This window comes from Arachis hypogaea, chromosome 4, assembly GCF_003086295.3.
Source record: "Arachis hypogaea cultivar Tifrunner chromosome 4, arahy.Tifrunner.gnm2.J5K5, whole genome shotgun sequence".
Classification (NCBI taxonomy): Eukaryota; Viridiplantae; Streptophyta; class Magnoliopsida; order Fabales; family Fabaceae; genus Arachis; species Arachis hypogaea.
Window position 1 is genome coordinate 15,463,974 of NC_092039.1, and position 16,466 is coordinate 15,480,439.

Here is a 16,466-nt window from a genome sequence, read left to right on the forward strand (position 1 = left end):
GGTACAAGTAGAACAAGTAGCACGTAATCAGGTAACATAGCATGTATGATATAGAAATCCAAAACAAATAGGCAAACCCAAACAATTCAAACATATGCAAATGATGTATGCCTGCCCTATGGCTGATGATATCATCTGTCGGTTATATAGCCAACCCGACACGTCCTGGTAGCTAACCATGGACAGAAACACCCCTTGCGGAGCAAGTAGGTTTGAGCTACAACCCCCTTGCTACTACCCGCTCAGCCCAGAGCCAGTGGAACAACCACTACTGCGGCTACTACCCAGGCGGGTGTTTAACAGCTCAACCTGGAGCGAGTGGATTCACCACTACTGCCGCTACTACCCAGGTGTCACAATCTCTGACCTGGAGCAAGTGGGACGAACCACAACCCTTGCTACTGCCCAGGTATCTTAAGCATTAACCCGGAGCAAGCGGGACGAACCACAACCCTTGCTACTGCCCAGGTATCTTAAGCATTAACCCGGAGCAAGCGGGACGAACCACAACCCTTGCTACTGCCCAGGTATCTTGAGCATATATTCATTCAATCTCAATTCATATTATCAATCCTCATTGTTATCAAATCTCAAACATTAACCTGGAGCAAGTGGGACAAACCCCAACCCTTACTACTACCCAGGTATCAGAGTTACATTCATTCAAAACTCCATAATTAACTCATTTATCATAAACATCATTTTCCGCCTCATACCCGGAGCAAGTGGACAACGCCACTGCCTACTACCCGGGGTTACACATCACATTTCAACACTTTCCATTATTATCCATTCAACATATTCATTCATTAATCATATATGCATTTATACTTAGCCATAATCAATAATGGCTTTGCCGTGATCCGGCAATAACTCAGCCATCCGGCTCATGGTCCAATCAAGAACCAGCCATTTATCAATAAATATAGCCCTTCGGCTCATGGCATACACGGTACTCCCACCGTCATCCTCCATATCTCATATATTCATCGTTGATCATCATTGATCATAACTTTTCCCCTTGCTTCACTCGTAAGTTACCACATCCCCTAGCTCCTTTCTCATTGCTAGGCATATCATAATGATTTAATACATAAGGGGTAAGATCGGAGGCTTAGAAGTATGAGATTTGTCTTTTAAAACTCAAATATCAACTTTGGCATGAAAACAATGCCACGCGTACGCGTACTCCACGCGCACGCGTGGATGGCCTTAAAAACTCATCGACGCGCAAGCGTCATGCACGCTAACGCGTGGATTAAAAATTTGCCAAATCGACGCGCACGCGTCAACCACGCGTACGCGTGGATACTCTCGTGCCCCCAGGCACAAAGCTGGCACAGTTCTGGCACAATTCACAAAACCGCCATATAACCATTTTTACCCATTTCAAACAAATGGCTAAATTACAAACACATCAACATGTGATACATCCTTTCTCATCCCAATTTCCAACAATACTATTTCCAATCAACCATCATTATACATGATCAATATCATACTCACTATCACGTGGTTTCATCCCCAAATCAACCTCAATCATTCCTCAAACATATGTCACAACATACATATCTCTCATGCATTATCATACCATCAAGGCATCAATAATCATGATCACATATATGACCACATAACATACCTCAACCAAAACCAAACATACCTCATCTATACAATTTCACCAAAAATTACCAATTTCCACACTTCAACTCCTCAAACCTCATTATTCAATAACCAACCCAATCATTCATATATTCATTATCTGAAATTCATCCAATCACTTGTGTCATCATACAATGCACACATCAACTTACCTTACTTACCTCTTTTCGGCCTCTGGCCCAAAATTCACGGCCTCCGCCCCAATTTCACAATTAAAAGCATAAACCACAAATCAATACTCATTACCCCATACATTCAATTCTCAATACACCAAACATACAAGGCCACACAATTCTCAACCCAATCATTAATTCACATTACATACCAACTATGCATATAGCACCAACCATTTACACAATCCAAACTTAATCCTAGGGGCATCTAGCCTAGGAATTCTCATCACACTACACGGTACTTAAATGAAACTTAAACCGTACCTCTTGTAGCCAAATCAATTGAGCCTCTTCTTTAGAAGTCTCCACCAACCTTAGTCCCAAGCCTCACCAAAGCTCCTCAAGCAACACCAATCTCCCAATTGTGCACCAAGATCATCAAATACACTAACATAACCAATATCACATACATACATCAACCTAGGGCTCATAAAAATGACAAATCACAAGGGTTTGAGCACTTCTTACCTCAGCCCATATGAAGTAGGGATAGAACCCACTTGGAATCCATGTTGGAGTATCCCTAAACACCCAAAATCACAAGATTTCAACACTAACCACCCAAAAACGTGTAACAGTGGAGAATTTCGAAAACTGGGCAGAAATGAATGGAATACTCACCACAAAACTTAGATAGAATTGTAGAGGATGAGAATAGCGACGCGTGACCGCAAACGGCTCGTCAATCGGAGCACCGTAGCTCAAGTTATGGTGGTTTGAAGATCAAAGAGAGTTAGGTTTTCTCTCTTCTCTTCTCTCTTCTTAATTCAGCGCCCCAACCCTTCTTTTTAGGGTAAAATGAGCTGAAATGCTCATAACTAATATTTATATATGTTGGGTCTTGGGCCCACTTAGGCCCGGTTCACTTATTTTTGTCCGTTGGCCCAATTTTGGACCAAAACCTTTAAGATTAGCGCTCTAAATCGCACTTCAAATATTTCTACCTCCCCTAATCATAATTCCTCATTTCTTAATCTTATTTACTCATAATCAATTTTCTCAGCTGCAGTACCAGACAGGTCTCAGCCGGTACTGCCGGTCAAAATTCCACTGCGCGCTTTTACGCAGAAAACTATGTCTTCCGACTCGGAAAAATTCACTGAATCCAAATATCACATTGAAATCATCAAATTCCAATCGCCAAATCTTCCAACCATATTCGCTCCTACTTAACTCATTATTTAATTAATTTCGGTTAGACCGGGTATTACATTCTACCCCCCTAACAGAAATTTTCGCCCTCGAAAATTCCATCCATCACTACGAGTACGCGAGCGTAGTCTGCCATTATATCCAACGCATAACAGTTCCAAGGTCCTTTTACTCTGCGCGCTTCCGTTACCGCGCTCTGATACCATAATGTAACACCCTAATAAATCTCGAATCATGTCATCAATAAGATTGTCATCATCGTTAATCATAGCCATTATCCCACATCACTATAATCAATCAAAGCTTTCTTCGTTTTTAGAATTCAACGAGTTTGGACTAATAAGCTGACAAACTCTTAAGAATCTGCTTCCTTTAATAATCTATAAAAGCTTTCGAGATGCATTTCTTTTGTTGAAGTTACTCTGATCAAAAATCATTTTCAAAAACATAACCAACACTCCTTCAAATTCTTGGGAAAAATTTCAACAGCACCTCCCCAAAAATTAGAGTTTACCACCTGTCACGGGTTCCCTCAAACCAATCTCAGCACTGCATCAGCATTGCAATTTGAAGGTTTCCAAACTATTCCTCTGAAACCGATCATTACAAATCTTGATTTAAATCCAAGGTCACCATGATCAAACATTATAGCACTCATCTCTTGATCACGACAACTTGCACTCAATCCTCATCTAAATCCGGTTACGCATCGTTGATAATTTTCTCATCCGTTTCAGAACCATCAAGGCTCATAGCCACAATTAATTCCAATTATCTAGAATCATTATCTGTATAAGCTCACTAAACTTTTAAGTACTCAAAGCATAAGGCATTTCTAATCATACCCCACTTTTCCTTATTATTACCATACTATGCTAGTACGCTTTAGCAAGCTTCCGCTATGCCACTTTGATTTCTCGCCAAGTATTAGTTCCATCACTTATTCCCTCAAGTACTCAACCACAACTTAGCATGACTGGAATTTCAAATCAACATTTCCAAATCCATCCTTTAGGACCATTCCTTATCTATTTAAATCAAAGGAACTAAAAGTCACGGGTTCAATCCGTTTCACCAAAAATCCAGAAATTAACTAACTATATAACAAACACAACACATCATTCTTAACAGAAAATCATTTACATCAGAGGCATTTATCCATTTGTATTAAGGCAATTCCTTACTCGGATCATCTGGTTTGCTTCTCAGTCTAATATTAAGCTCGGCATTCCGAGTTTTTGCTGTACAGGCGGTATTATAAAATCACACACTACCATTTAAGCTCGATTATTGAAATTACCTCAATCTTACTGCCGCAATCGGCCCGCATCCTGACTCTCTCCTTGTTGGCAATTTCTTGATACATGCCCTGGTAACCCGCACCTGTAACATACGCCTAACCCCAAACGGCATGGCCTATTTGGGTGATGACTTCCACACCTCTGACAGCTCAAAACATTAGAAGCAGCCGCTGCCCGTTTTCCCTTACCATTCCTTTAGGACTCCTCACTCGTCGCAAAGTTATTCCGTCCTTGGGAAAAGTGTTGTATGTATCCTCTCTCCTTAAACTCTCGACCCCTTGGTGCGAATTCTTGGTTGTGCTCTCTATGACTTCCTTCCTCTGCAACCCTCCTTTTCACACACTCTTCAGTAATTCTGCTCTTATTCACTAACTCTGAAAAAGTTCAGATCTCCATTGGTCCCACTGAACTTAAGATGTCGCTCCGAAGCCCTCCTTCATACTTAATGCATTTCCATTCCTCGAAGTCTTCCGGAGCTCCATGACACATGCGGGAAAACCTGAATAGCTCCTCAAATTTGTCTGTATACTCAGATACGGACATAGCACCTTGCTTCAACTGTAGTAACTCCAATTCCTTGGCTGTCCTGGCGGAATTTGGAAAGTACTTCTTATAGAATTCCACCTGGAAGGCATCCCAAGTGATAGGATCATTCCCCTGTTGCAGGAGACGTCGAGCCCCTTGCCACCAATGCGATGCTTCCCCCATGAGCAGATAGGTAGCAATTTCAACACGCTGCTCTTCAGGCACCAACTGCGCTTGCAGTGCTCGCTCTATGGCCTGAAACCAAGTATCAGCTTCAGTCGGATTGGTGGTTCCCTTGAACTTAGGTAGGTTAACCTTTAAGAAAGTTGCCAGTGTCATCGGGCCCTGAGCTTCCCTTCCGCCATTGCCATTATTGTTTATCTGTTGCCCAAGGGCCTCCGCAGTGGCCTGCATAGCAGCAGCCATATTCTCCAACGCCGCCATAAGGTTTATCGGGTTATTCGAGTTGATTTCCGGTTCCTGTGTACTAGTACGATCTCTCTCACGTCCCCGACCGGGTCCACGAGGCGCCATCTGGTTCCTATACACACCAAACAATCGATATCAAGTTGATCAGTCTCAATATCGGAAGTATAGTGCTTCAAGTACCAAAGGTACACCCATGGACTTCATGCTAGATGTATCAGTTAGATACCCTAACTAGCACAGGCACAAACTCAGAGTATGCATTGAAGCATAAGCAGTCCCATCCCTTAGGCTCACGAGGACGAACTGCTCTGATACCATAATGTAACACCCTAATATTCAAATCCTTATGCTCGAGTCATAAGTCAATGATATTACGGTGGTACGACTCTCAGGTGGATTTTTAATATATATATACATAGGTAATTTCGAAAGGAGTATTAATCGAGAAGCCTGAAAAGAGTAGAAATAAAATCGCGAAGACGTATCACTCACGATTCGACAACGAAAAGATAAAACGTGAAGCTGAAAGCGATATATGAACAAGGCATAAAGGAGATTAAGAGATAGATAACAGATAGATATATATATATAACATAAGTAAATAGCCACTAGTCGCGACCCGCGAAGTTTAGGCCGGCTAGGGTACAGTATGAAAGTAGTTAACAACAGTACATCCTAATCTCTCCCAAAGGAAACATAAGAGCCTCTATAGGCAAATTCCAAAAGAGTTCAACACATAATGTAATATCTTCAAAACAAAGGTGGAGAGATTCTAAGCAAAACACAAAGTGGAGAAAATAAATATCTTCGCCGTTTCTCAGACGAACTGCAGCTCACTTCTGAGCACCTGAACCTGTATCTGAAAAACAAGAGATATATACGAAATGAGAACCCCGGGCCCATGGGTTCCCAGTACGGTAAAAGTGCCAAATAAATACAATGCACTGCAATAAAAACTCACTAAGCATCCTAAACTCCTTTTCTCCAAGTATCCAGCTGGTGGACGAAATTGTAATCACTATTCTTTAAGTTGTACTTTTATGGAATTTGAAATTGGCACGAGTGGACACAACTCCGTTCAACTAACCAGCAAGTGTACTAGGTCGTCCAAGTAATAAACCTTACGTGAGTAAGGGTCGATCCCACAGAGATTGTTGGTATGAAGTAAGCTATGGTCACCTTGTAAATCTCAGTTAGGCAGATTAAATTGATTTATGGTTTCGAAAATAGAGTTAAGAAAATAGAAATAATAATAAAAAGGATAGAAATACTTATGCAGATTCATTGGTGGGAATTTCAGATAAGCGAATGGAGATACTGTATGGCTCAAGGACGCCTACTTTCCTACTGCTTCAACTCAATCCTTCTTACTCCTTTCCATGGCAAGCTGTGTATAGGGGTTCACCATCAGTGGTGGCTACTTTCAATCCTCTCGGGAAAATGATCCTCTGCGGCTGTCACTCGCATGGCTAATCGTTTGGAGGCATCACCCATGGTTGATGGCTACATCCCATCCTCGCAGTGAAAACTACGCTCACGCGCTCTGTCACAGCATGGCTAATCACTGGTTGGTTCCCGCTCCTACTGGAATAGAATCCCTTGATTCTTTTGCGTCTGTCACTAACGCCCAGCACTTGCGAGTCTGAAGCACGTCACAGTCATTCATTACCGGAATCCTACTCGGAATACCACAGACAAGGTTAGACTTTCCGGATTCCCAGGATCCTACTCGGAATACCACAGACAAGGTGAGACTTTCCGGATCCTCATAAATGCCGCCATCTATCTAGCTTATACCACAAAGATTCTGTTGGGGAATCTAAGAGATACACATTCAAGCTCTGTTGCATGTAGAACGGAAGTGGTTGTCAATCACGTACGTTCATAAGTGAGAATGATAATGAGGGTTACTTATCATCACATTCATCATGTTCTTGGGTACGAATGAATATCTTGGAATAAGAATAAGAGAGATTTGAATAAAAGAGAATAGAATTGCATTAATACTTGAGGTACAGTAGAGCTCCACACCCTTAATCTATGGTGTGCAGAAACTTCACCGTTGAAAATACATAAGTAAAAGGTTCAGGCATGGCCGAATGGCCAGCCCCCATGTGGTCACAAGACCGACTGATCAAAGACCTAAAGTGATCAAAGATATCTAATACAATAGATAAATGTTCTATTTATAATAAACTAGCTCCTAGGGTTTACATGAGTAAGTAATTGATGCATAAATCCACTTTCGGGGCCCACTTGGTGTATGCTTGGGCTGAGCTTGATTAATCCACGAGCTGATACTTCTCTTGGAGTTGAACTCTGAGTTATGACGTGTTTTGGGCGTTCAACTCCGGATCATGACGTTTTTCTGGCGTTTAACTCCAGACAGCAGCATGAACTTGGCGTTCAACGCCAAGTTACGTCGTCAATTCCCGAATAAAGTATGGACTATTATATATTGCTGGAAAGCCCTGGATGTCTACTTTCCAACGCCGTTGAGATCGCGCCATTTAGAGTTCTGTAGCTCCAGAAAATCCATTTTGAGTGCAGGGAGGTCAGATTCCAACAGCATCAGCAGTCCTTTTGTCAGCCTTCTTCAGAGTTTTGCTCAAGTCCCTCAATTTCAGCCAGAATTTACCTGAAATCACAGAAAAACACACAAACTCATAGTAAATTCCAGAAATGTGAATTTAACATAAAAACTAATGAAAACATCCCTAAAAGTAGCTTGAACTTACTAAAAACTACCTAAAAACAATGTCAAAAAGCGTATAAATTATCCGCTCATCACCAGCATAGATTCTCACTAATCCATGAATAGGCATCTGTCGTAAGGGGATACTAAATCTAGTTCATGTTACACATGTTTCCCAACTCGCTGATTCTTACACGAATCAGACTCAGAATCATAAGCAAAACCATCACCAGTTGTTCTGTCTCAGCAACTCTATATCAATACATCATACCCTCGCCTGGAGCTAGTGAAATCACATCACTGCGTCTACCCAGGGGACTCAAATTATCTCATTCAAAAATCATCATCATCATGCAATCGCATTATCAATTCATCTCATCAAGAACAGCCACCAACATCCACCGACACCAACATGAGGGATCTCTCAGTTGTACAAACACAAGCAATACAGACAAGTAATACACAAATAAGGTACAAGTAGAACAAGTGGCACGTAATCAGGTAACATAGCATGTATGATATAGAAATCCAAAACAAATAGGCAAACCCAAACAATTCAAACATATGCAAATGATGTATGCCTGCCCTATGGCTGATGATATCATCTGTCGGTTATATAGCCAACCCGACACGTCCTGGTAGCTAACCATGGACAGAAACACCCCTTGCGGAGCAAGTAGGTTTGAGCTAAAACCCCCTTGCTACTACCCGCTCAGCCCAGAGCCAGTGGAACAACCACTACTGCGGCTACTACCCAGGCGGGTGTTTAACAGCTCAACCTGGAGCGAGTGGATTCACCACTACTGCCGCTACTACCCAGGTGTCACAATCTCTGACCTGGAGCAAGTGGGACGAACCACAACCCTTGCTACTGCCCAGGTATCTTAAGCATTAACCCGGAGCAAGCGGGACGAACCACAACCCTTGCTACTGCCCAGGTATCTTAAGCATTAACCCGGAGCAAGCAGGACGAACCACAACCCTTGCTACTGCCCAGGTATCTTGAGCATATATTCATTCAATCTCAATTCATATTATCAATCCTCATTGTTATCAAATCTCAAACATTAACCTGGAGCAAGTGGGACGAACCCCAACCCTTACTACTACCCAGGTATCAGAGTTACATTCATTCAAAACTCCATAATTAACTCATTTATCATAAACATCATTTTCCGCCTCATACCCGGAGCAAGTGGACAACGCCACTGCCTACTACCCGGGGTTACACATCACATTTCAACACTTTCCATTATTATCCATTCAACATATTCATTCATTAATCATATATGCATTTATACTTAGCCATAATCAATAATGGCTTTGCCGTGACCCGGCAATAACTCAGCCATCCGGCTCATGGTCCAATCAAGAACCAGCCATTTATCAATAAATATAGCCCTTCGGCTCATGGCATACACGGTACTCCCACCGTCATCCTCCATATCTCATATATTCATCGTTGATCATCATTGATCATAACTTTTCCCCTTGCTTCACTCGCAAGTTACCACATCCCCTAGCTCCTTTCTCATTGCTAGGCATATCATAAGGATTTAATACATAAGGGGTGAGATCGGAGGCTTAGAAGTATGAGATTTGGCTTTTAAAACTCAAATATCAACTTTGGCATGAAAACAATGCCACGCGTACGCGTACTCCACGCGCACGCGTGGATGGCCTTAAAAACTCATCGACGCGCAAGCGTCATGCACACTAATGCGTGGATTAAAAATTTGCCAAATCGACGCGCACGCGTCAACCACGCGTACGCGTGGATACTCTCGTGCCCCCAGGCACAAAGCTGGCACAGTTCTGGCACAACTCTCTGGAAAATGGCTGGGCATTGGGTGCAGCACTATCGGCGCGCCCGCGCACATCACGCGCACGCGTGGATGGCGCTTTCCGGAAGATCGGCGCGTACGCGCCAAGTGCGCCCACGCGCAAGGGGTTATTCTACTAAAAATTTTCTAAGTTAAAAACTGCAGAATTCACAGATTTAGACCCCAATCTTCCAATGGACATAACTTCCTCATTTTAAATCATTTTTCATCCGTTCTTCGAACGGCATGGACATCCCGGATCCCATTTCATTTCTAAACAGATTTGGCGCAAAACAGAGATCCGTAGTCCAAGTTATGTCTCACCAAAGTATGCCCAAAAACCATATTTTTCATAAAAACCACAAAGTGCCATTTCAAAACAAACCATTTCCAACCCTTTTCAAAATCAATCAAAACATGCCAATTTCATCCCTTTTCTTTGAAATCAATTGAAATGTATCAAATTCAACGTCAAGCCTCCTCGACTCACACATTGACACATTACCACAATTCACAAAACCGCCATATAACCATTTTTACCCATTTCAAACAAATGGCTAAATTACAAACACATCAACATGTCATACATCCTTCCTCATCCCAATTTCCAACAATACTATTTCCAATCAACCATCATTATACATGATCAATATCATACTCACTATCACGTGGTTTCATCCCCAAATCAACCTCAATCATTCCTCAAACATATGTCACAACATACATATCTCTCATGCATTATCATACCATCAAGGCATCAATAATCATGATCACATATATGACCACATAACATACCTCAACCAAAACCAAACATACCTCATCTATACAATTTCACCAAAAATTACCAATTTCCACACTTCAACTCCTCAAACCTCATTATTCAATAACCAACCCAATCATTCATATATTCATTATCTGAAATTCATCCAATCACTTGTGTCATCATACAATGCACACATCAACTTACCTTACTTACCTCTTTTCGGCCTCTGGCCCAAAATTCACGGCCTCCGCCCCAATTTCACAATTTAAAAGCATAAACCACAAATCAATACTCATTACCCCATACATTCAATTCTCAATACACCAAACATACAAGGCCACACAATTCTCAACCCAATCATTAATTCACATTACATACCAACTATACATATAGCACCAACCATTTACACAATCCAAACTTAATCCTAGGGGCATCTAGCCTAGGAATTCTCATCACACTACACGGTACTTAAATGAAACTTAAACCGTACCTCTTGTAGCCAAATCAATTGAGCCTCTTCTTTAGAAGTCTCCACCAACCTTAGTCCCAAGCCTCACCAAAGCTCCTCAAGCAACACCAATCTCCCAATTGTGCACCAAGATCATCAAATACACTAACATAACCAATATCACATACATACATCAACCTAGGGCTCATAAAAATGACAAATCACAAGGGTTTGAGCACTTCTTACCTCAGCCCATATGAAGTAGGGATAGAACCCACTTGGAATCCATGTTGGAGTATCCCTAAACACCCAAAATCACAAGATTTCAACACTAACCACCCAAAAACGTGTAACAGTGGGGAATTTCGAAAACTGGGCAGAAATGAATGAAATACTCACCATAAAACTTAGATAGAATTGTAGAGGATGAGAAGAGCGATGCGTGACCGCAAACGGCTCGTCAATCGGAGCTCCGTAGCTCAAGTTATGGTGGTTTGAAGATCAAAGAGAGTTAGGTTTTCTCTCTTCTCTTCTCTCTTCTTAATTCAGCGCCCCAACCCTTCTTTTTAGGGTAAAATGAGCTAAAATGCTCATAACTAATGTTTATATATGTTGGGTCTTGGGCCCACTTAGGCCCGGTTCACTTATTTTTGTCCGTTGGCCCAATTTTGGACCAAAACCTTTAAGATTAGCGCTCTAAATCGCACTTCAAATATTTCTACCTCCCCTAATCATAATTCCTTATTTCTTAATCTTATTTACTCATAATCAATTTTCTCAGCTGCAGTACCAGACAAGTCTCAGTCGGTATTGCCGGTCAAAATTCCACTGCGCGCTTTTACGCAGAAAACTATGTCTTCCGACTCGGAAAAATTCACTGAATCCAAATATCACATTGAAATCATCAAATTCCAATTGCCAAATCTTCCAACCATATTCGCTCCTACTTAACTCATTATTTAATTAATTTCAGTTAGACCGGGTATTACAAATGTGTTGCATCATTCTATATAAAAAGAGAGATATTTCGATTGTTATTGTTAAAAAAAAGATTACTTAATTTTTTTTAAATATAAAACCTAAATAATAAAATTCTAAATTACATGTTATTATTTAAATTATTATTTTAGTGTTGTAATTTATAAATTAGATATTTTAAAAACTAATCATATTATATATACATAGAAAATAACCACTTATATATATATTGAAATAAAAATATATATTAAAAATAAATTAAATAATATATATATATAAATATGTAATAATTAATGAATAATTTGATAATTAATTTTTATGTACACGTAATATTTTTATTATAAAAATTATATATATATATATATATATATATATATATATATATATATATATATATATATTGCCCCACTATTAAAATTTTCTGTATCTGTGGCTGATTATATATTGGTATTGAAAAGATTTTAATTTTGATAAAACAGATACTAACAAAAGCTTGATGAAATGACTCTCTAAACATATGTTCTGTTTGATAAAATAGTCCAACCGCTAACCTACCACTATGAAGGATGTTGTTCATGTGGTCAATGTGGCATATTAAGTAATGACATAGAGTGCAAAGTGAATGATGCGACCATCAAATTCCTTTCATCGATCAACAAAACCCTGACCTGCAAATTGAAATGTTGCTATCTATTGTAGACATTAATTAATGGGTGGAGCAAAAACAGGGAAGAATTCTTCATCGACAGAGAATAATGCATCTATTTGCAATAACAGGAATGTTTGGTAAATAGAAACAAAAGAAAATCAATTAAAAATAGTCATAATTTATTTTATTTAATATTTATTAATTATTGTGATAATTAATAAATATTAAATAAGACAAGTTTTAGTTGTTTTTTTATTTTTCTAACATTATCGTTGCGATAATAATTATGTTGAGAGTGTACAAAAGATAGAAAAAACCATTTGATGAAATCGTGGGACCTAATTCTATCCTCATGAAATGGTCATACTAAAATAAAAAACTTAGGCAACTCTAGAAGAGAGTTTTCTTATTGTCTATATTGGCAGGTATGAACCTTTTATGAGTCTTGAATCAAAATCATTGAAACATATTTCGTTATGTCTTCTATTTGATGTAAATTTTTCTCTTTCTATTTTGACAGAAATCGAAAATAATGTAGAATTTTGTTTGGATTGACGAAACAGAAGAAGAAATTCCAAATTCTAAAATGATATATGGAGCCACCAACATGATATAAAGCTTGAAAAATGTTAAGATTGTGATGGAAATAGCTATGAGAGAAAGTGCTATTGAAGAACACAATCAAAGGATAGAAACTTATTAACATGGGAGAAACACTATAAGATATTCACTAGATACCATCGAATATAAAGAGCACCGTGATGAGCGGATAATTTATACACTTTTTGGCATTGTTTTTAGTTAGTTTTTAGTATGATCTAGTTACTTTTAGGGATGTTTTCATTAGTTTTTATGCTAAATTCATATTTCTGGACTTTACTATGAGTTTGTGTGTTTTTCTGTGATTTCAAGTATTTTCTGGCTGAAATTAAGGGACCTGAGCAAAACTCTGATAGGAGGCTAACAAAGGACTGCTGATGCTGTTGGAATCTGACTTCCTTGTACTCGAAATGGATTTTTTGGAGCTACAGAACTCCAAATGGCGCACTCTCAATGGCGTTGGAAAGTAGACATACAGAACTTTCCAGCAATATATAATAGTCCATACTTTATTCGTGATTAGATGACGTAAACTGGCGCTCAACGCCAGTTCCATGTTGCTGTCTGGAGTCAAACGCCAGAAACACGTCACGAACCGGAGTTGAACGCCCAAAACACGTTACAACTTGGCGTTCAACTCCAAAAGAAGCCTCAGCTCGTGGATAGATCAAGCTCAACCCAAACATACACCAAGTGGGCCCTGGAAGTGGATTTATGCATCAATTACTTACTCTTGTAAACCCTAGTAGCTAGTCTAGTATAAATAGGATAGTTTACTATTGTATTAGACATCTTGGGACGTTTAGTTCTCAGATCATGGGGGCTGGCCATTCGGCCATGCTTGGACCTTTCACTTATGTATTTTCAACGGTGGAGTTTTTACACACCATAGATTAAGGGTGTGGAGCTCTGCTGTACCTCAAGTTTCAATGCAATTACTATTATTTTCTATCCAACTTGATTTATTCCTGTTCTAAGATATTCGTTGCACTTCAACTTGATGAATGTGATGATCCGTGACACTCATCATCATTCTCACCTATGAACGCGCGTGATTGACAACCACTTACGTTCTACCTTAGACCGGGCGCATATCTCTTAGATTCCTTTATCAGAATCTTCGTGGTATAAGCTAGAATTGATGGAGGCATTCATGGAAATCCGAAAAGTTTAACCTTGTCTGTGGTATTCCGAGTAGAATTCCGGGATTGAATGACTGTGGCGAGCTTCAAACTCCTGAAGGCTGGGCGTTAGTGACAGACGCAAAAGAATCACGGGATTCTATTCCAACCTGATTGAGAACCGACAGATGATTAGCCGTGCTGTGACAGAGCATTTGGACCATTTTCACTGAGAGGATGGGATGTAGCCATTGACAACGGTGATGCCCTACAGATAGCTTGCCATGGAAAGGAGTAAGAAGGATTGGATGAAAGCAGTAGGAAAGCAGAGATTCAACAGGGACAAGCATCTCCATACGCTTATCTGAAATTCCTACCATTAATTTACATAAGTAGTTCTATCCTTTATTATTTAAGCAAATATCTCTTTATATTTCCCATAACCAATTATTATCCGCCTGACTGAGATCTACAAGATGACCATAGATTGCTGGTGCACGAAATTGCAATAACACTTTTGCAACCCCGCACAACTAACCAGCAAGTGCACTGGGTCGTCCAAGTAATACCTTACATGAGTAAGGGTCGATCCCACGGAGATTGTCGGCTTAAAGCAAGCTATGGTTATCTTGTAAATCTTAGTCAGGATATCAGAAATTATTAGGATTGATTGTGAAAAGTAAAAGAACATGAAATAAGTACTTGTTTTGCAGTGATAGAGAATAGGTTGAGGTTTTGGAGATGCTCCATCTTCTGAATCTCTGCTTTCCTACTGTCTTCTTCTTCAAACACGCAAGGCTCCTTCCATGGCAAGCTGTATGCAAGGGTTTCACCGTTGTCAGTGGCTACTTCCCATCCTCTCAGTGGAAATGTTCAACGCACCCTGTCACGGCACAGCTATCCATCTGTCGGTTCTCAATCAGGCCAGAATAGAATCCAGTGATTCTTTTGCGTTTGTCACTAACGCCCCGCCTTCAGGAGTTTGAAGCTCGTCACAGTCATTCAATCATTGAATCCTACTCAGAATACCACAGACAAGGTTTAGACCTTCCGGATTCTCTTGAATGCCGCCATCAGTTCTAGCTTATACCACGAAGATTCTGATTAAGGAATCCAAGAGATATCTACTTAATCTAAGGTAGAACGGAGGTGGTTGTCAGGAACGTGTTCATAGTTGAGAATGATGATGATTGTCACGGATCATCACATTCATCCGGTTTAAGAGCAAGTGATATCTTAGAATGGAAGCAAGCATGATTGAATGAAAAACAGTAGTAATTGCATTAATCCATCAAGACACAGCAGAGCTCCTCACCCCCAACCATGGGGTTTAGAGACTCATGCTGTGGAAGGTACAATGAGAAACGTGTAAAGTGTCATGAGGTACAGATACAATGTCCAAAGATCCTATTAATAGTGAACTAGTAGCCTAGGGTATACAGAAATGAGTAAATGACGTAAAAATCCACTTCTGTGTCCACTTAGTGTGTGCTTGGGCTGAGCAATGAAGCATTTTCGTGTAGAGACCTTTTCTGGAGTTAAACGCCAGCTTTTATGCCAGTTTGGGCGTTTAACTCCAAGTTTTATGCCAGTTCCAGCGTTAAACGCTGGAATTTCTGAGGCTGATTTGCCACGCCGGTTTGGGCCATCAAATCGCGGGCAAAGTATGGACTATTATACATTGCTGGAAAGCCCAGGATGTCTACTTTCCAATGCCGTTGAGAGCGCGCCAATTGGGCTTCTGTAGCTCTAGAAAATCCACTTCGAGTGCAGGGAGGTCAGAATCCAACAGCATCTGCAATCCTTTTCAGTCTCTGAATCAGATTTTTGCTCAGGACCCTCAATTTCAGCCAGAAAATACATGAAATCACAGAAAAACACACAAACTCATAGTAAAGTCCAGAAAAGTGAATTTTAACTAAAAACTAATAAAAATATACTAAAAACTAACTAGATCATACCAAAAACATACTAAAAACAATGCCAAAAAGCGTATAAATTATTCGCTCATCACAACACCAAACTTAAATTGTTGCTTGTCCCCAAGCAACTGAAAATCAAAATAGGATAAAAAGAAGAGAATATACTATAGACTCCAAAATATCAAGGAAACTTAGCTCCAATTAGATGAGCGGGACTAGTAGCTTTTT